Raw genomic sequence first — 22,706 nt, forward strand, 5'->3', positions numbered from 1 at the left:
CCTTCTTCTTCTTCTTCTCCTCCTCCTCCTTCTTCTTCTTCTTATTCTTCTCCTCCTCCTTCTTCTTCTTCTCCTTCTCCTTCCTCTTCTTCTCCTCCTCCTTCTTCTTCTCCTTCTCCTTCTTCTTCTCCTCCTCCTCCTTCTTCTTCTCCTTCTTCTTCTTTTCCTCCTCCTTCTTCTTCTCCTCCTCCTCCTTCTTCTTCCCCTTCTCCTCCTTCTTCTTATTCTTCTCCTTCTCTACTGTACTAACAATAAATTGGTATCAAAATTGAGGTCCATGATGGCTGATACTTTATTTTGCTGTTAGGTTGATAATATAATGTTTGTTGTGGCTCTTTTTCATTTCTTTGAGGTGCTTTTGTGCCTTTTACCGTGCGAATGTTGGGTATTTCCTGGATTTTGTAGTGGGTGAATTTGTTTGGATTTTTGCTTCGTATTTGCTTATGGCGTACTATTGAGATTTTCACTCCGTTCTATGCAAGATGGGCATGCAGATGTCTATGTACATAATTTAGGGTCAATTGATACACAATGTGTTTTTTGTTTTTTTTGAACTTGTTCGATATAACGTTATGGGCGGGGCAGGGGATTCTATGTTACTCTCTCTTCGAATTGCAGATCTTTGGTTATGCAACACAAATAAGTACCCTCGGCAGATTCACTTCCCATCGATAACAGAGAGAGAGAGAGAGAGAGAGAGAGAGAGAGAGAGGAAAAACTTTGAAGAAAAAAGAAAAGAGAAGTAAATCATCAAATCCGTCTGCTCCAGGCTGAGCAGCATCGACCTTTGAGCCAACGTAGGAACAAACCTTCTAGTATTTGTTTAAATAAAAAGAAGCCTAGCTGAAACAGCAGTAGAGTTGAATGTCATCATGTGATATCTCAATTAATTACTGAAATATCATTCTTCCTTGCCTTATGAAAACAGTTTAAAAGATACATAACCAACTTTAAAATTTTAAGGCCTGTTTAATTTCTCTTTCGATCTGTTCATTTTTAGTTGAAATCCTTTTAGCTTCAAATGTAATGATAAGCGCAGAAACATCCATCGTTTTTAATTTCTACAAAACATTCTCTTGCAAAAATGAAACAGAAAACAAAACAATTCTGACTGTTCTTTATTTCAGGTCATGGGAGACTTTCTTAATTTCTATCTTTTGTCTTTCTGTGGCTATTATCAAGTAGAAGTCAACCTGTCTTTTTCAAGTAGTCTCCTATGATCCTTCCTAGAGGAAGATAGAGAGCTTCCTAGAACTAACACTCTTTCATGTTTCCTTGATATAGCTCTCTAACAAGGTTGGGGGTTTGCATGCCCAATTGCACCTTTGTTTGTTGATGCAAGAAGCATGTAGCAGGTGTTTATTCCGGCTTCAACTGGTAAAATTCCAACCTTCTTGAAAAAGACTAAGTGTTGGCAAATTGATGAGCTTCTGCATAAAGATGAAAACACGTTTTGGATTTCTGGTACCTAAACTTGATTCGGAATGTAGTTTTTTTATGTCTTCTCAAGTTCGTTTTGTATATGTTTTCTGTGATCATGCCAACCCTTAAAGCTGACTTGTATATACTATGCTGTCGATGTGGATTTCATTGTTCTCCATTGTCTTGTTTGTGTAAGTGGATTGTGGTCGTAGGTGAAAGCATTGTAGATCTCTAATACCAAATCTTCTAAGAGAAACAAGACTGCACTGGGTATGGATATTGCTGGATTTCTATTTTGTATGATGGGATTTCTCCGTGTTTTGAAACATTATGTTATTATTCAGACTATTTTAATCAATGAATGTTCTTATTCAGCTGAAATCACAAGAAAAAGCAACAAGTATTTGGTTAAGAATTTGTAGATTAGGCTAATTCTTTGGATGGTGCATTTGGTTCTTTAGAATGGAACAGACACAAGAATAGAATGTGCAGGTTGCAATAGATTGTTTTCCATTTCCATGTTTAGTTGGGCTTAGTTAGGAATTACCATTCACATTCCTCTTCCAGTCTCAATATCCTACTTGTTTTTATACACTACATTTGGTGTGGCATAGTGAATTTTAGTGTGACATTATACGTACTCTCCCCACCCCAAAATAATTGTCCTGAAATTTTAGGGTCATACCTTGGATAATAAATTTTTTGAATTGTTTCACACCATTTAAATAACTCATTGAATTAGTACAGAAAATTTTGAAAAATTATCCACGAAATCGCTATAATACTAAAAAATAAGATGCTTTTCCGTGATTGAATAATTTGCTAAAAATAAAATAAAACCTAGAGTAATTGAAATATATAATGGACCTGTCACATAGGCTTCAACACCTTCAGTAATGATTTTTCCAACAACTGTTATTGAAGTAATGATTATCGGGGTCACAGCGGGATCCATCCGCTAGTGTTGATAGACTTGAGAAAGTCGTTCTTGTCAAGTTTTTGAGTATTTCGTCGGAATATGCAAATCCTTTCACCCTGTAGGAAATTTGACAAGGGACAAGAATATTAGTAGTGTTCTTATACAAGGTCTATAGCATTGTAATGAGAAATCGATTTTTTTCCCCTCAAGCTAAAGTCAATAGCGGTTAGGTGTAATTATTGAGGTTTGAACCCCGACCAAATACAAGATAGTACAAAATCCCTTCTATTGGGCTACCACTCGAGGCAACTTGCATCATTTGCTCATTCATGAAGGATGGATATATGTTTTAAAAGAATTTCACAAAGATTCACAAATTATTAGTGTAATAAAGGGGTTTCCGACCATGAATTCTTAGTGAAGACTTAACCAACCTCACCCCCTCTATTTGATCAGTACATTGTAAAGTGCAAATCTCAAATTGGATTGAGGAATTCAGGAATGTTCAGTATTTTGACACTATAATTTCGAAATTAACAAATGCTTGGTGAAAAATGTTTTGAAAAAAAAAGCTCTAATTTTGGAATCTGGAAAAGCTTAGGCAAAGAACGAGTTTAAGAGAAAAAAAAGCTCCAATTTTGTTTTTTGTTTTTTGTTTTTTTCCTTAGCGGAGTAACTGCCCTACAACCAAGATATGGACCCGACTGCATGATCCAAACCTCTGAGGGAGCTAGCGCGGCTACACCAGTAATGTTCCCCACTCACTCTGTAGAGTACTCACCCAGTGGAGAAACGAACCCCGGACCTTGAGGAGTACTTCCAAAGCCTGGGCATCCGCCCAAACCACTAAGGCAATCTTACATATCTGCATGTATATGTATTACAATAAGGATTGTGATTTTGACACTCCAAAAATTAATAGAGGGGTTCCAAAACTAAACTGTGTTAATACACAAAACGACGTTATTTTGAAGCCCCTCCATCAGTTTTTGGAGTGCTAAAATCAATTTTCTTACAATAAACGTATAGCAATATTTTTTTTGGATAAACCAACGTATAGCAATATTGGTTGCCTAAAGATGAATAATCGGTAAAAGGGTGATCTTTGTATCTTTCTCAAACAGGCATTTGAGGAGAGGAATATTTTATTACCAGTTGGAAGCCTATGTTAAAGAAACAGAGCATACAGAGTATTTAGCAATACTATTTCAATTATTCTAGGACCATACCCAGAAACATAAGTCTGTGGACTCCGCACATATTAGAGTGTGCAGTGGGTGTGGGTGTGTAAAGTAAGTGTGGTTATAGAATTATTGATGCTATTTAGTATTAGCATGGGCGGGGCACTAAAGGACAAGTGGGGTCTAGTAACTCCACTCACTTTGATTTTTCACCAGAACAATAATTTTTTTGCAACCAAATTTTTCTATTTTGACCCACAAAAATCACTAAAATTGCCCCAACTTATTTTAAATGCATAGAAATCTCAAGAGTTCTTTTCTTTTCAAGAAATGATAGTGCTAGAAATGAAACTATTATATATTATTTTAAAAATATAACAAGTCTTTCGGAATCAATTATATATTAGGCATTGAAGGCAACTAATATAATAAGTCTTTGACGGGGTCATTATACTTCATACTAATTTAATACTATATGAAGTAATTATAGGGCGGCCCTAATGCCACGACACATTTTGTTAGGGCCTCAACAGCTTTTATGTAATTGACTCTTCAGCCCTCATTAGTCAAAGTCACTGCCAATCAATTCAATGTTCTCTCCCTCTTCTCTCTCGTTCATGAACAGAGCAACCTCTATCGTCCACCTCTCCGTTGGCCCATTTCCTTGGCTTTACTACTCATCAGCATCACACAACAGCACACCACTCTTCTCTGTTACTTTATGAGTTCTTTCCTCCCCCCTTTTCTGCAACTAAAGACAGGGCTGGCCCCGATGTTTGTGTTGCCCAAGTCCGACCGTAAATTTGGTTGCCCACATACTATTAAGTCATAAAAAATAAAATAACATAAGTAAGAAAATTTACATTACATTGTGTTTTTAACTTGAATTATATAAAAAAATTAGAATCAAAATATTATATCAAAAAAATTAGAATCAAAATGTAACTTTGGTTATATTGCTTTAGGTTTACCACGATCCGATTTAAAGAAACTAATTTTTCCTTGCATTTCTTGAAGTAAAATCTTCAATTAAGTCATCGTAGTTTAACTTATCCATGTACTCACTTTCAATAGAGATTATAGCTGATTCACTTAATCTCTCATTGTGACATAATAGCTCGAAGATAATTTTTTATGCAATATCAAATAAGAAAAAGTACTCTCTGCCGAAGCAACTATTTGTACAAATCCTTTTTAGCAAAAAAACCTACTATATAAGGTTAGAATTAAACGAATACTGATATTTACCAATATAGACTTTTTAACATCTATATTAGTTATTTGAATATAAAAAATACGAAAGTAAAATAGTTTGTCCAAACAATATATATATATATATATGAGCTGTGCTATCCACACAGATTTCTGTGCACAGATTGTGCACAGATTTTGTTGTGGGGCCCACCACGGGTCCCATACAAATCATCCAAGCCGTTCATTAAATGTAAAACATTTTTTCAAGGGTCTCCGTAAAAAATAAGCTCAATCCAATGCCTATATGTGCTTCATCCAACCATCTAACTTTTCATTCAGATTTTCGGATAATGAAAAGTTATACGATTGGATCGAGTATCTATAGGTATCGGATTGAGATTATTTTTTACGGGGACCTTTGAAAAAATATTTTACATTTAATGAACGGTTCGGATGATTTGTGTGGGACCCGTGATGGCCCCACAACAAAATATGTGCACAATCTGTGCACAGATTGTATGTGTGTAGACTTTCTGTATATATATATATATATATATATATATATATATATATATATATATATATATATTACAACAAAGTTTATTTTGCAAATAAATCATTTAACTTTTAATAGTAATAGAGGCCACATGAAAAAATATAAAAAGGAAAATGGAGCAATAGCAGGAGGCTTAAGCATATTAAAAAGAAAAAAGAAAAAAAGAAGAAAGAAAAAGATGTCCTGCGGAGACAAAAAGAAGTCTTGGGCAGGAAAAAAATGAAAAAAAGCAAACCCATACTTGGATTTGAACCTGACCGATTTCCATCCATGGGCGCACACAACCTTTCCACTGGGCTAAAGAGCCTTTCCATTCCTATGACGCTAACTTAAATATATATTAAGCATTTAATGGATTTACTTTTTTGGGTTGACCCGTGATGGGGATTGCTCAAGCCCGAGTGCTTGTTGGGCTTATCCCGGGCCGGCTCTGACTAAAGAAAGACGGGAAATTCCTGGCCGGTCCTATTTTTTTGTGTGGGTTCCATGCAAACCCCCTTTTGTAAGGGCTATCCCATCCAGACCCTTTTTAAATATGTTTTTACTATTTTACCCTTTTCACTTTTCAGCACCCATAGAATTCACACCCCTTTGAAGAATTCACACCTACAAAATTCACACCCCTACAGAATTCACACCTCCAAGAATTCACACCCCTACAGAATTCACACCTCCAAGAATTCACACCCTCGAGAATTCACACCTCTCAGAAGAATTCACACCCCAAAGAATTCACAACCTCTGAATTTACACCTCTTTGCAGAATTTACACCTCCCAAATTCACACCCCTTTACAAGAATTCACACCTCCGAATTTATATCTCTTTGCAGAATTCACACCCCCTTTACAAGATTTCAGCCCCCAAAAAATCACACCCCCTTCACTATTCACACCATCATAATTCATATTTTTGAAAAAGTACACAATTCACACGCAAATGAGGAATTCACACTTTCGAAAAAGACAATTCACACCCAAATGAAGAATTCACACCTTCAAAAATAGACATAATTCACATTCTCAAATTATGAATTCACACCCCCAAATTAAACCCCAAATTAACAATTCACAGCTCCTTAAAATCCACCTATTGTACGCAAAGTTTCCATACTAAGCTCGACCAATCTGCCCAAACTCTGAATCCCTCAATTCAAACAAAGCGTTGCGGTTTGAACTGAAAAAATGTACAAGTGCGGGGGTTTATTCGTGACCGAAACATTATAGGGTTTTCCATTTCGTATAGTTGTGCTTGCCGGCAACGATAAGCACAGGTGCCATTTATTGATGTTCAAGTTGCAATAAACACTCGCAGTTGCAGAAGAAATAGGAGTATTCATTTTTGGTTATTTAAGAGATAAGATAAAATTTCTCCCTTTGCAGAATTCATACCTATTTTTAAGAATTCACACCATTTTGCAGAGTTTACACTCCCAGAATACACACTCCTTTGCACTATTCACACTCCCGAAAATTCACATCTTTAAAAAAAACACAATTTGTATCAAAATAAAGAATTCATACGTTCAGAAAAGACACAATTCACACTCAAATGAAGAATTCACACCTTCGACAAAAAACAGATTTCACATTCCAACTACACTTTTCACACCCCAAATTCTCGTTTACTTTCAGTGGCCAATATATTAACACAATAGAATTCCATTATCAATCAAACAAGACAAATGCAGAAGAAAACAAAATTGATTCGATAGAATATACAAATCAGAAATGGAGAGACTCACAGACCGTTGATATATACGTTTATAAACGAAAGTATTGTATGTATATATGTCTATCTTGACGGTCAAACCGATTCGATTAAATTTCTGAATTAAGAAAAAAACATCAATCAATTATTTTTTTCAAGGTACCTTTATACAGCTCGTAGCAAGTCCGCACGTCGACGGCCAAGTGCGAAATGAGGCAAACTCCAATGACCACGCTGTATAGCGGCAGGGCCGGGGCAGGTGATGGGGTTGGAGTGTGGATTAGAGACGGTGACGGCAACGGCGACGGAGAAGAGGAAGGAGTTGCCGTCGTTGGAGAGGGTGAGGGAGTTGGGGTGTGAGCGGCTGGTGCTTGAAAAGGAGTAGGAGTGGCGGTGGGTGAGAAGGGGAAGAGGAGGAGGAGGAGGAGGAGGAGGAGTTGCGTTAGACCTGGTGATGGTCGCGTATGAGCAAAGAAGAGGTGGGGTATATTTGGTAGTTTACTTAAAGCAGGGCTTATATGGAATGGGCTCGACATGTAGTGGGCTTGGATGGGTAGACTATGACAAAAGAGGACCGGCCAGCCAGAACCCCGACTAAAGACCCACTCCTTTCTCTTATTCTCTCTCACTACAAATCAGCCTTTGCCACTCTTGTTTTTCATCCCTCCATCGTAACCCATCGAGATGATAACTCCTAATCCGCTATTTTTTGTTAACAAATCCAGACGGACCATATTGTAAACAGTAATTGCGTTCATTAATGGATTTAGTCACCCAAAAAAAACATATTTCTTCACTCCTAAAGACCATAAGATGAAAAAGAGGTAGAAAATCTGCAATTTTTATTTTTCTCTCCCCACACATTCAGACAAAGATAAAAATAAAAATTGAGAGAATGATACTCACCTTGTTTGGTTCAAATTTTTTAAAGTTATTTTTGATGTAATGAGTGGTATTGAGTGAAGAGAGATAGAGAGAAAAATGTATTGAGAAATGTATAAAGAAAAAAATGATATGAGATGAGAGTTGAACCAAACAAAGTGACTAAGGTTTCGCTCGATTCAGTCAAAGTTTACTCTGTCGATGTGATGGGTGAATGGAGGCAAGACGTGAACAATTTGGTCAGTCTTGTGCAGGAAGAAGAGGTTGAGTCCGTATTGGGTGAGATTTGCAAAACAAGAGTGAGATTGGTGACCTAACCTTAGATTTGCCACCTCTTCAATTGCAGTGGAGAGAGAGGAGAGTGAAACGGCAAGTGGGTCTGTATTAATTAATTAAGTGAAACAATGGTAATCAAAGAGTCAAGAAGATCTTGAAGGTATAGTATTCACCCAACATAAATTGTCGTGGCGGTATAAAATATAGTCGTGGCTGTACTAATAATATTATTATTTCTAATTCCTTATTTCTATGCATTGTAAACTTCATACTAATTCAATACTAGCTAGTCAAAGCATTATGACAATTTTATCAGTTCTAATAAATACGATTTATGATTATTGATTGGGCCGAAACATAATATTTAAAAGCTAAAGGGGTTGACTGAAATTTTAATAAAGGTTCTGCTCCTGCCGAGAAAAACAGAGGAAACCCACTGGTTTCGGCCGTGCGACATTTGATTCAATTTCTTCCCCTCCGGAATGTTAAAACTAATACGTAAGCGCATAATATATTTAGGAGAGAGTAGGGAAGCAATTAATCTACCTAAGAGCTATTTTAATACTATAATTCGAGGTTCCACAACACACACTTTACCGTTCTTAGTGGATTCGACTCCGGTCTTACCGGGGTAGAGACGGATCCTAATTGGGTCGCGATGAGCTTTTACCCAGCGACCAAACCTCAGAAAAACTACTCACTCATTATTAAAAATAAAAAGAAAGAAAAATAAGCCTTAACTTGCATCATGTTTGAAATCTAATTTAAACAACATATTAAAACTAAGTTAAGATCCACAAGAAACTTTAATTAAGAACAAAATATAAAATAAATTACCGGAAGATGTGTTCTTGAATAAAACTTGAAAATTTTAAAAGTAAAGAGCTCTGAAAAGAAAGAACGTGAAAACGCGATTTTTGGATTTTCGTCTAAACGGATAAGACAACGGCTCCGGGGACCCCGGGGCTGACAATTTATAGGAGACAGAAGAGGGGGAGGAAGAAAGGTAGAGAGAGCGTGAGAGAGCGTGAGAGAGAGGAACAGGGTAGGTGGGCAGCAAAGTCAAAGAAAGGCTATTTGTCAAAGTCAATATTTATTACGCGATAATATTCTACACGGCCCCTCCGTTCATCCCCTGTTGAACGGATCCTCTTTAAATAAACGACACCTCACCCAAACAGAAATTCCTCTCACTCTCACACATGCAACCTCCCTCATGTGCAGGGCCGGCTCATAAGTTTTGGAGGCCAGAAACGAACCTCTTGAATGAGGCCACCCTATATTTTTCATATAAAAGTGATCTACAAAGAGTCATAAAAAAATTTTAAAAAAACCAATACAAAAAATTTACCATACCTCAAAATCCATCATTTGAAAATTATCTCGCACTTTTTGCTGCAAACGCATTGATTAAGTCTCCATAGTCAAGCTTCTTCTCCAATTCCTTCTCGATAGATAATATAGCCAATCCATTTAATCTTTCTTGAGACATGGTTGACCGAAAATAATTTTTAATAAATTTCAACTTTGAAAAGCTTTTTTCCCCCGATGCAACTGTAACCGGTATAGTTCACAATTTGGACTTATTTTGTGGCTCTTAAATTTCAATTGGGCCCATTTTGTGTAAAGAAGGCTAGTGTAATTTTTTTTTTGGACCATATATACATATATATATATATATATAGGAATTCTAAAAATTTAAGGGCCCTTGTTTTTAATTTTTTTCAGAGGCCAGAAGCGCTCGCTTCCCTCGCATTGGCTATAAGCCGGCTCTGCTCATGTGATCACAGCTCCCTCTCCTTCTACCTTGTCCTTCGTCCAGCAACAACCATCGTCCATCGAGCTCCTTACGGCCTTACTCAACTAGAATTTCTGGCGACACACATGTACCTTCCCTCACCTAATCAAGCCCCTTCCTTTCCCGTTTCTTCCGAAGCATCACGTTCCAAATTGAACCAGAACTTGGTCCCTTCCCCTTACCCAACTGCCATCGATCTAGACCAATCGCCGAGATCCGTCGGCTATTGCCTCCCCTTTTCTTCCTTCTCAGTCGATTGCCCCTTCCTGATTAAAGACCCAGCGAGGGATTCAATTACAGATTAACTTCAATATTTATAGCAGAATAATTCATCTGAGGCTTTGATAGGGATTTATGAAATGCATTTCTCAACTGGGAACTCTCATTTTAAGGGACGAATGATGGAGTTTCGTGGCAAAACAATTGCGTTCTTTTCTGATACTTGATAGCCCAGGGTGTATGCAATCTGAAACACACTGGACGTACAATTAATATACATGGAGGAATAGTAGATCCCAACTTATGGGTCAGTTCGTTGTTTACTGAGAATCCGTGCAGGTAAAATCCCTTAATCGATCCCATATGTTCAGTGATCCCTAAAATTTCATGAAAATTAAGAGCTTCTTTTTCTAATTTATTGGCATGTGTTGATAAATAGTCGGAGAAGAATGAGCGTTGGAGAAGGGGAAGGGGATGAAAGATGGAGTGGGGTTTTCAGTGGAGGCGTTGGCTGTCGGCGGCGTTGCTCGGTGGTCGCCGCTGACGAGAGGATGGAGGAGCAAGTAGAAGGAAAGGGAGCTGTGATCACATGAGGGAGGTTGCCTGTGTGAGAAAGAGAGGAATTTCTGTTTGGGTGAGGTGTCGTCAATTTAGGGGGGGCCCGTTCAACAGGGGTGAACGGAGGGGCCGTGTAGAATATTATCTCATTTATTACTCCCTCCGTCTCAATTTGTTTGTTCAATTGTCGAAATACGTGTCTTTCAAAAATATACTTATATCTTACATTTTATAATATTTTTTATGATTTTGAAGATTTTGTATAATAAAACTAATTGAGATCTATCAAACAAGATCCATATTGCATATTAAAAACATTACGAATTGAAAATTATAGCCAATTCTTTAAGAGGTCAAACGTTTTCAAAAAGTCAAAAAAGGGGACAAACAAACCGGGACGGAGGAAGTATTCTCTACTACTTGTGCATTGAATCCTTTCCAAGTCGGCAAGTGTACATGTTGCTAATGGTGCATTGTTGAGCTGAATATTACATTATTCTCATCCACAAGTATTGATCAATAGAGTAATGAAACTGCTCAACTACTAATTTTTTCCGCTGCGAATTCAAAAAACATATTTATCGATATCCGTTAGAGCTGATTTTTTTTTCCTGAGCAAAAAGATTTTATTAATCTTTGAAAAGGATACAAAGATTGTTGGAGTAGATATTTTATAGAACCCCGTAAAATATTACTCCCTCTATTGCAATATAATAGTCTCTTGTACTATTCTAACCAAATAAAAACTAGTTATATCTTTACATTGATAATAAATTTTATATCTAATATGAATCTTATTTAATAGATCTCGATTAGTTCTATAATATACTCCCTCCGTTCCCTTTTTAAAGTCCAGTATTTCATTTTGAATTGTCCCTTAATAAGTGTCCATTTTGTAAAGTTAGTGAGTAAAAGTTGATACATTTTCTATTTTGCTCCTAAAAGTAGATTCCATTTTAAAAAATTAGTAAGTAAAAGTGTAATTATGATGTATCCGTAGAGGGTAAATATGAAAAGTGAAGGTAAAAGTTGATGTGAAAGATATAATGATGATGTTTTCTTAATAAGTTAAAATTACGAAGTGAGACATTTAAAAAGGGACGGAGGGAGTAATATTTTTAAAATCACATAAAATATTATAAATTATAAGTGTTGAGATAATGATTGTTGAGATAATTATTCAGTGCTGAGATAATGATTGTTAGATATTCAAATTCAAATGTACTTCCATGTGTATCCATTGTAACAGATTCTCTTATATAAATACAACACTCTCAAGCACAAATTGTGTGAGAGAACATTTTATTTCCCAAATACAAATTCAAGTTGGTGTCAGAGCTATGTCTTCCCCTCCCAAATCAACCTCTTCTTCTTCCACCCAATTGTCCTTCTCAGATTTCTCTTCTCAACCTATTACTCTCAATAATGCCCGTCATTTTATTTCCCTCAAACTAACTACCAAAAATTACCTCTACTGAAAAACTCAAATTGTTCCTTATCTTCATGGCCAAAATCTTAGAGCCTACGTTGATGGCTCTTTCCTGTGCCCTCCATCCACTGGTGATTCCTCTAGTCCAAATCAATTAGCATGGACTCAACAAGACCAACTTCTCATGAGTCTTTTAATTAATTTCATCTCTCTCTGAAGAAGTTCTCCCCATTATTGTCGGTTCCACAACCTCTCATGAGATTTGGGACACTCTAGAAAAGTCTCTTGCCTCTGCTTCGCAAACCCGAGTGGTTCATCTCACCTGTTGTCTTCAATCCATTCAGCAAAAAGACTGCTCTATTACTGCATTTCTTCGTGGAGCCAAAACATTGGCTGATGAACTCAGTGCTGCTAGAAAACCTCTCTCTCGGGCTGAGTTCAATCTTTATAGTTTCAAAGGACTTCACTCAAATTTCAAGGACTTGGTCACCACACTTGCTTCCCGACCGGATCATGTGTCCTTTTTGAACTTCATAGCTTGTTGTTTAGTCACGAGTTTCTGCATAATGACACCTTCTCCTCTCTTCAGATCTCGTCGCCCATTGAATCTCCTCAGGCGCATTTCACTCAGACTGGTCATGGTCATGGGTTCCACAACCGCGGTCGCGATCAAGGCTACCATAACTCCTCTGGGCATTGCCACCCACCACATGCTACTAGTTCATCATCTGCCACTGGGATTCTTTCTCTCCCACCCAACGCTACTCGCATCTATTGCCAAATTTGTGGTCGCACCAATCACACTGCCGCTCAATGCTAGGGATGGCAATTCTACCTGCCCCGCCCAGAACGGGGCAGGTTTTTCACCCCATTTTCAGGTGTCGGGTCGGGGTAAAACTTTTCCAAACCCACCCGGGTTCGGGTAGGGTTTTGGGCGAAAGTGCCCCACCCTTACCCCGACCTGGAATACCTGCCCCGAAATTACCCGACCCCAACCCGGCGTATTTATATATATATATATATATATATATATATATATATATATATGTGTGTGTGTGTGTGTGTGTGTGTGTGTGTGTATTTATTTATATATGTATATATACTTACATACATGTCCTTTCATTTTTTTAGCATTAATCCAAAAAATAATGTCTCTTTACTGTCAAGTAGCCTAATTAAATTTAAAAAAGAAATAAAATTGATATTTATTGGTGTTTAGTGGATTTTTTAAAAAGTTTTCTTCAAATATTTATAATAAATTCTACACATAAAAGAAATGGAATGAAGTATCTAAAATATTGATTGCAATTAAAAGTTTATAAAACTGTGATACCAAAAGACATAAAAATAATTTCAAAAGTTTTATTTTCTAGGTAATTTTTATTCTTATTTAGCTTTTTTTTTTACTTTTTTACTTGAACTTTAATTTTTTTAATTTTTACAGGGCAGGTAAACCCGTTCCCCGATCGGGGCGGGAACGGGGGTACCCCAAAAAAACCTGATCGGGGTCGGGGTATGCAAAAACCCGCCCCGCCCCGTTGCCATTCCTACTCAATGCTATGATCACTTTAATCAGCGTGTGAATTCTCCTAGTGCTCATTACACTACCGTTGAGTGGTTCCCGGATACGGGTGCCACCCATCATGTCACTCCGAATCTTACTAGTCTCTCGACCTTTAACGATTATCGTGGCAATTCACAGCTCCAAGTTGGTAATGGTACTGGTATACCCATTTCTCATGTTGGTTCATCTATTCTCTGTTCTTCTAACTCTTCTTTTCAACTTACAAATGTTCTTCATGTTCCTTCTTTTACTAAATCATTATTATCCGTTCATCAATTTTGCAAAGATAATAATGCTTTCTTTGAGTTTCATCCATCTTATTTTCTTGTCAAGGATCAAATTACCAAGAAACCACTCCTCCACAGCAAGAATGAAGGTGGCCTCTACAAACTCTCTCCTATGGGTCTACATGATTGGACAAGTACCAAAGATTAAATATTACACACATTCAGCTTAAACTTAGGTGATGCATGACCATTGATTGCAAAAATTAAGAAATCAATTAATTATCAGACCTACTATTTACCTAAACCTACCATACAATTGGAAGGTTCGCCTAACCGTTATTAGTTTTATTAGACTATGATTACAAAAAACAAACTATTATTAGTTGGGGTTATGCTAAAACATATATTGTAAAAAGAAAGAAAAGAAATTTAGTTCTACAACATAATCTCGTAGAAATTCTGTTCTTCGAAGAGGGGTAACCAACCACACCACGTTGGTTCTCCCCAGTAACATCAAGAATATTGCGAGTTTGTGCAGTGCATTGATCCGCCTTTGCGTGGAGAAGGCCCAAACTACTAGAGAGTAATTGCAGAGATTCCACACGCTTGGATCTAAATATTATTTGAATGAACTCAAACCTACTGACTACTATGAGCCATCGAATATTCTATTAAGACCCAATCTTTATCTTCTTTATACTATGTGAGGCTTAACATTCATGCGTGTTCTAATTAACAAATCTTCTCCTCATGTGTGAATCGTACATTAGGCCTCTCTCTCTCTCTCTCTCTCTCTCTCTCTCTCTCTCTCTCTATATATATATATATATATATATATATATATATATATATATATATATATATATATATATATATATATATATCCAAAGTCCCCTTTGATTTTGATCTAGGGCAAATTGGCCTAAGGTCCATACTAGAAGGTTTCAAAAGTGATAAGAGCATCTCCAGCCTTTACCCATTTTAAGATTCAAATTTAAAAATGAGGCAAAAATCACAAAAATCTCTCTCCAATCTTTGACCCAAACACTTCCCCATTTTGGCTTTTACCCATTTTTTTGCCCAAATCTGAGACAACTTTTGCCTTGACCCATTTTTCCAACGGCTAGTTAGAGAGAGAGAGAGAAAGAAGGAGATGTGTAAAATTTGGATTTGATGGTTGAAAATGTGTCTACCCAAAATGAGTTTCTACCCAAAATTTGACTCAAATTTAAGAAAAAATATGGGTGAAGGCTGGAGATGCTCTAAAGACACCAAATATTTTGGTACAGGCGGAAGGACATCTGTGATCGGTTCTCAAAAATACCCCTAGTGCGCGGATAACGCTGTGAGTGAGTTGGGTTCACGCGTCAGATTTGTGCACGCGCGCGTGAAATCTCTTCCTCGTTATTATCGATAAATGCTCCGCGTATTCCATGCGACACAGCTCACACATCCGTCGCAGTCTCGTACAATAGCACAGCGCCATAGTACACTGTGCGTCGTTGCTATAATTACCTACTGCATGTGCATGTACACTGGACTTTTTGAACATCGAGTCTACACAGTAGCAAGCTTTTGTAGTAGTACTTCGTTTCTTTGTGGCCTTTTTTTTTTCCTTTATCTCATCGGATCGTAATTCTGATAGTAAAAAATAAAAAAAAGGATTTTCACTCTCAATTTTTGCGTTCACATATTTTTTTGTCTTTTGTCAAAAAAAAAATATTATTGACACACCTTTTTGTATTTTAGTAAACATATGAGAATTATAATGCAAGACACGGCCTCTTACTGAGGAAACTTGACCGGATCCGATCCCTCCCTAAAAAGAGGACCCATTCCTATACGCGCAGTACGAAGTATAATGCAAGACACGGCCTCTTACTGAGAAATTCTGGAAGAAGACTAATTACAATGTCCACAGAAGACTTTACAATTTCTTCTTTCTTTCTGGTCATTATCAAGGACGAATTCTAACCTGTCGTCTCCTATCATGCGTGGTAGCAGAAGTTTCCAACCTTCCATATCCCATCCCATGCATCATAGATTCATACTAGTACTACTCCCTCCGTCTTTTTTTTTATGTTCAGTATTTTATTTTTGGTTGTCCCTTAATAAGTGTCCATTTTGTAAAATTAGGAGGGTAAAAATTGGTGTATTGTCTATTTTGTCCCTAAAAGTAGATTTTATTTTGAAAAGTTAGTGAGTAAAAGTGTAATGATGATGGGTAAGTAGGGAAAGTGAAGGAAAAAATTGATGTAAAAGGAGTAATGATGATGTCTTTTTAATAAGTTGGAGTTACGCAGCAGGACACTTAAAAAGGGACGGAAGGAGTACTATTTATCTAAGTCACAATTCGCGTGCACGTGCGGGAAAGGAGACGTAAAAGCTTATTTGAAACACAACCTAAACTATTAAAAATTTGTGAGAGCGGGCATTAAGAGCCCAAGCGCAATGGAAGCACAGTGCATTATGTGACTTAGAGGTACTGATAGACTTTTATTTTCATTTTTGTCTCTTTATAATTTTTTTTTAATCACCATTTTCTCTTTATTTTCGTTTGACTGAATATTGCGATACTTTTAATCATTTTTTATGAACATAGTATTTCTTTAACAGCCTTTTTGGTTTGCAGGCCCCCCAATACAGAACATTATCTGTTGATGCAAGAAGGGTTATAAAGGGGAAAATTTCACTGACCTCCCCTGAGGTTTCTGATACAAACAGATACCTCCCCTGCTTTAACTGACATTGTCAACAGACCCCCTTGCTGTTAATTTGTTATGGATGGCGTTAAGATTTGCGAGAAAAGTACCAAAATACCCTTAAAGTAAATAGATTGCACAAACTTGATTCTTGGAATTACATCTCATCTATCATTTTGTGAAATGAATCCACTTGAAAAGCATTAGGCGTATTATTATTATTATTATTATTATTATTATTATCATTATTTTTTACAAATGTTTTTGGTTTTTCTATTTTTCTCAAACAAAATGATCAATGAATTTTAAAAAAAATAGAGTGAATCAAGTTTATATTAAAGCCAAAATTATGCAGCAAAAAATATTGCATTGCTTGGTTTGTTTGGGCATTTGAGGATTTTACTTTTGATGATTATAATAAATTTGTTTCCTTTATTTTTTCCCAATTTCATTTTTAAACAAAAAAAAATGCAAAGATAGTTTGTGCTCGGGGATTTATTTTATCATTGTTTACAAAAAGGCATGAAGGCACTCCATATGTTGTGATTTAATTTTTTTCAATCTTTTTGTTGCTCTTATGCTGGCACCCACCTAATACCACAATGATTTTTTTGCCACTTAATCTCCACCACAACTAGCCCATTCACTAAGGCATGGTTTGGCTTAATAATCTTTTTTCAATTATTTTTATATCTCCATTGAAAAAAATGCCCTTGTTAATTTTGTGCAATTTTTTTTCGGATTATTGGTTCACTAATGACAAAATATTCCAAATAGGCAGATATTGTGAATTTTTTTCGTCTTTTCTAACTTTTTCTAATTTTGGTTCATGTGTGTTTTTTTTAAAGTTTTTTTTTTTTTATCAAAATGAACCTCAGTGTTCTTTCAACGTGTTTTTTCTATCAAAATAATTTTCCGATACAATGAAACTCATAATATCCTGGACTTCATGATTTTATTTTTTAAATTGATTGCATTTTTTTACTTCTTATAAGTGTATGGAGTTTTTTTTTAATTTTAGAACATGTCAATCACAGACCTGGGGATCCTGTAAGGCGAAGCGCCCTACAGGGATTATAGTACACCAAATCTTACATTGAACTTTAACTAAATTTGGTTCAATTTTAATGTTACTCCATCAGTCCCATAATATTTGTCCAGTCTGCAAAACGAGGACTCAAAAATATTGCATTTCTTTTAAGAAAAAATCAAACTTTTTTTTATAAGTTAAAAAAACTCATCTATATCTAGTAAGTTGTTGAATTTTGTAAACTTTTCTTGCAAAAATTGTATATTATTTTTACGTTCCGTTTGCGGACCGGACAAACATTATGACGTGCAAAAACACTACAAATATTAGAGAAAAGAGTTACTTTTGATGTGCTCTACCCAAGTGGTTAGAAAATACATGAATTACTGTTGCAAGTAAATTTTTTTTAACGGCACTGTTGCAAGTATTTTGCTTATAAGAATGAACACTGCTGAAGGGTTGAGGACATTGTTGGTATATTCTATGTAAGGACACCATGACATCAGCATGTCTTGGAACTTTCCGTCAATTTTCTAACGTTACTTGGACGGAGGGGGGAATATGTACAATGTCAGTTAAAGCAGGGGAGGGCAGCGTTATTTCAGAAACCTTAAGGGAGGTATCTGTTTGTGTCAGAAACCTCAGGGGAGGTCAGTGAAATTTACCCGTTATAAAGCTATTGTTTTCTCCCGCTACCAACCGGTAAGTATTCAATCCCCCTTTTTCAAAAAGGATTTGCGATTAGTTGAACTTTCTCCAATCAAAAGGCCTAGGAAGTAGGAGCACAAGTTCAGAAAAGAAATTCAGACACAACCGTGTCTGGAATCTGGATCCATTTGATACATACGGACTTACATGCATCGAACGGGCTTCCAAGCATTCGATGAAAAGACTTTATGGTTTAACGCTGTGTTTTGTTCTTCTTCTGGGCCGTTCGAGTGTCCCTTGTCTGTAATTTAACTTTTAAATCTGTTAAATTCTGAACCAAAATGCTAAATGCATGTGGTTTTGGGGGTAACCGGGTAAGTGACTTTTTTTTTAAAAGGAAATTTTTTTATTAATTTTGAAATTGTTACAAAGATTCAAAGACTAAAAGATCATATCCTTAAACAAGAACAATCCTGTGTCCGAGAATCCGAAATCCAAAACCGAGATTAGCAAGATGCTAACCAAGGAAACACGCATTGGGACAAACTTGCACCTATAGGGCCAAGCTCAGAACACCTATTGGGCCAAGCCTATAACGTAAAAGTAAAAAACCTTAACTCTAACAATAGCAACCGAGCCGCCGTCCCCCTCCAAGACCGGCCTCCAGCAGTAGACCATAGCGGGGTGTAAGTGACTTAGGATCTAGTTAGGATAATAGAAGAAAAGAACACTTACCAAGAAGCGTAGCCATTCTAATTTCATATCCAAGAGAGCTGTAAGCAACAGCCTGCAAGCTAGAATGAAATAATCCAGGATAACTATACATGTTCACAAGTACGCCAGCAATCCAACAGGGTCATGGCTTAGTTCGTTCATTAGGCCGGATACCGAGTTATCAAAATAAAATGAACACACCCCTACATGGATGTAAGAGGGGCATGGTTGGATAGTGTTCTTAATATTTTGCAAAATTAAGAGATATTTGGAACGATTTATATATTTGCTCTAATGAGGCTAAAGATTCTTGGAGACAATTCTGAGTTCGTTACTCTGACCAAGAGATAGAAAATGTCGCAAAATAGCGGCTGTTGTCAAGGCTTGGAACTCATTTAAGGGGCCAAGTCCACTCCCTACTCAAATCTCGACTCATATTCAAATTCAAATTCGAGCTAACACTCAAAGTGCCCTCCAGAATCTTTGCCTCATAAAAAAATTGGTTTTGAGTCTTTTGACCCATTTTTACCGAAATGAAGAGAGACCATTCTCATTTCAAAACCCGTTTGTTTGTCCATGGGATAGGAGGACTACTTCGGTGTTTTTCTCTTTTGTAGGATTTATAATCAGGGGTGCTCCATTCATGAGTTACTTTCTCTGATTGAAAGACACTGTAAAGCTAATACATGCATCTGATAGGACAAAGTGAAAAAGATGATGCTTCCCTGATCAAAGATCTCATAAATTGTTTGAGACATACATTGATTTTGTTTCTTCAATTTGCAACCTTCTTGCAGGTGTGGAATACATTCCAGATCGATTGAGGTTGACTATGGGAACTTCTCAAGTCCATCAACATGGTTGAACCGACTATAATAGTGTCAATCATTACCGCTGCATCTCTGATATATACAGCAACTATCAAAGGTTCCTCTGATGACATATTTGATGCTTAGCTACTCATTCTTGTTACGTGTGTGTGCATTGAACTTTTTTTCTATTTGTTTGTGAAGTTCAGAGATGTGATTACAACATGCTACAGACCTGTGCTCATGGTTATCAACCTTTTTAAAAAATGATTTCTTCCAATTAAATTGAAGTGAGATTTGAAATTTCTGTTTTTCTGAATCCAAAGATAATTAAAGTCAGTTTATTATGTCTATCAAGTTCTTTGGAGGGGGATTTGAAAATTTGATTTCTCTCCGAGATCAATGTAGTTACAATTTAACATTGCAGTCAAGGCAAGAATTTATGGTAGCGTCAAGGATGCATTGCATCAAACTAATCTTCTCTTCACTAATGTTAAATCATTTCCAAACAGGCCTCATTGTATGGGATAATTTCACCGATTTTAAACAGCAACTACAATATTTCGATTCTTGATCTGAGTATAACATTTGATCCATGAGTCCCTCCCAGCAATCCCTTGTAGAACTCTGCTTTTAACAAACTTGTCCATGCTTCCAGATTGGACTCTAATTCAGTTTCTTTGGTAAGAAGGAATGGTTCCTAGTTTGGTTCAAATGCTCTACCAAGCAAATATGAGACTATCCATCTCCAAGATGCTGGTTGCAGACTTTTAAGAGGCCTCTATCCTGTGGTCCTACAGCAGAAGTCTGCATGCTGGAATATATTTTGTTATGAATTAACTGGTAACAAACTATGAAAGAAAAATGGCTATATTGCGAGAGATGGTTTGATTTTCATTGTAAGTGGTATTTTCAACCTTTACCGTGTGGTAGATTGTAATGCTAGGGCCTTAGAACCATGTTAAGTACTCAAATGGTTGAGAAACAATCTATGCTACTTGATTTATCGTTTCGATATTGAAGTACCAAGAGGGAACTACTGAGTTCTTGTTTGCTCATTGTGCAAGGGTTATTTTCACTCTATATACCATATTGCCTTGGAATTTACTGCTATTTGTCTCAAAATTTGATTTTGGATCATTTATTGAACCATGCCAACGTATGATGCATACTTGGCTTATCAGGAGGAATATCAGATTTTCCGCTTAAAGCTTTTCTGTAATGTACTTATTTGCAAAGCCTCGCTTTAAAGCATATTCTAACCGTTGTATAGTTTCGAATCTTGCGATAATATTTAATTTGCACTTTGTTTGCTGTTAATCTAGTATTTCATGTATACTTTAGGTGCTGCTGGAATTCTAAGACTATTTAACAGAATTGAACTACCTATTTTGTGATAATGAAAAGGTAACACAAACAAAGCATGCAGTACCAGACTTCTGGAAAAACAGAAACTGGAATGCGATTGTTGATTGAGGCTAGGTTTTTGACAATATCTCTTTAAGCCAAGATTCTTCTTTCATCATATGCGCTTACTGTTAGAGCTTGTCTTGCATTGGTTAATTATAACCTTCAAAACTAGTATATGAACCTGGTCAAACTCTCCTCTTGTGGGGTGGTGGTTTTCGCTGGACTCCTTCGGATCCTTCCTCCTCTGCTCCGCTGCGTACCTGCACCAAAGCGTGAGGCGGTTGGCCGCCTCTCGCCCCTCCGACGAGCAAGTAAGTATACAGGAGAAAGAGAGAGTACTGTAGTAGAGTCTGAGATTGTGTACCTTTCTTAGAGTTTATCCTCTCCTATTTATAGACAAATATACTTGCTCTCCAAGCTAGGTGTGCATGGCACATGCCCAAACTAGCCCTAACTCTGGAATGTTCTAGAAGCTTCTAGAACCGACTGAAGGGACCTCTACGCAGCCCTCGCCCTGGTCGAACCGACCCTTTAAGCCCAACCGGCCCATTCGCCCGACCCGAAGGTTCGGTCATTGGGCTTGCGAAGTGGGCCTCTAACACCGATGGGCCGAACCCTTCGATCCGGTCCACCTCTTCTCGGCTCAACCCAGTACTCGCATAGGGCCTAGGCCCAAACTGCGTACACGAGTCCAACCCGTCAAGCTCGTGTCCTAGCCCCGCCGTATCAACTTGCGGGCCAACCCATGGCCAAACTGGATTTGGCCCACCACACCCTCATAACCAATTGATTTTGAGTTGGATGCTTTAACAGTTAAAAAGTTTTGGACGCCTCGTCTGTCCCTTAGTATACAATGATCTCTTACTCATAAAAGCAACACTGCATTTGGTGTGCTCCACAAACCAAGAACAGTGTAGTGTTCCAGACTTCAGTAAAGTGCAAATATGGTAAAATTAACATTGGGAAAGGAATTATAGAAGAGAGCAGACAGCGTGTCTCTCCATGTCAAAATGATGCCACTAAATAAAGATCAATGCCAAAGAAACTCACATTACAATTCTTTAGAATGGAATAGACACAAGAATAGAATGCAGGTTGCAAATAGACTGTTTCCCATTTCCATGTTTTGGGCTTAGTTAGGGATTACCATTCACATTCCTCTTCCAGTCTCAATATCCTACATGTTATTATACACTACACTTGGTTAGTTTGAGTACTTCCTCAGAATATGCAAATCCTTTCACCCTGTAGAAAATTTGACAAGGGACAAGAATATTAGTATTGTTCTTATACAAGGTTCATAGCATCGTAACAAGAAAGCGCCTTTTTTTCTCCTCAAGCTAAAGTCAGTAGTGTTAGCGGTAACTATTGAGGTTTGAACCCCAATCAAATACATGATAGTACAAAGATCCCTGCTATTGGGCTACCACTCTAGGCAACTTGCATCGTTTGCTCATTC

At 37.1% G+C, this 22,706-nt stretch overlaps 1 protein-coding gene and 1 long non-coding RNA gene across 2 annotated transcripts in view; one reads left to right on the plus strand and one right to left on the minus strand.

Annotated features, from left to right (window-relative positions):
• Nucleotides 1-1,085: 1,085 nt before the first annotated feature.
• Nucleotides 1,086-22,706, plus strand: part of LOC131301142 (uncharacterized) — a 40,574-nt gene continuing 18,953 nt past the window's right edge. The window contains exon 1 of the mRNA XM_058327319.1: nt 1,086-1,377. The gene's annotated coding sequence lies outside the window, so the exon portion shown is untranslated. The remainder of the gene's footprint in view (nt 1,378-22,706) is intronic.
• Nucleotides 1,156-8,642, minus strand: LOC131301168 (uncharacterized). Its single transcript, XR_009191182.1, has 2 exons — nt 8,182-8,642; nt 1,156-2,457 (listed from the first exon to the last, which is right to left on the minus strand). It is a non-coding gene; the product is annotated as an uncharacterized LOC131301168 (long non-coding RNA).

Source organism: Rhododendron vialii, chromosome 9a (assembly GCF_030253575.1).
Source record: "Rhododendron vialii isolate Sample 1 chromosome 9a, ASM3025357v1".
In the NCBI taxonomy this organism is placed as follows: domain Eukaryota; kingdom Viridiplantae; phylum Streptophyta; class Magnoliopsida; order Ericales; family Ericaceae; genus Rhododendron; species Rhododendron vialii.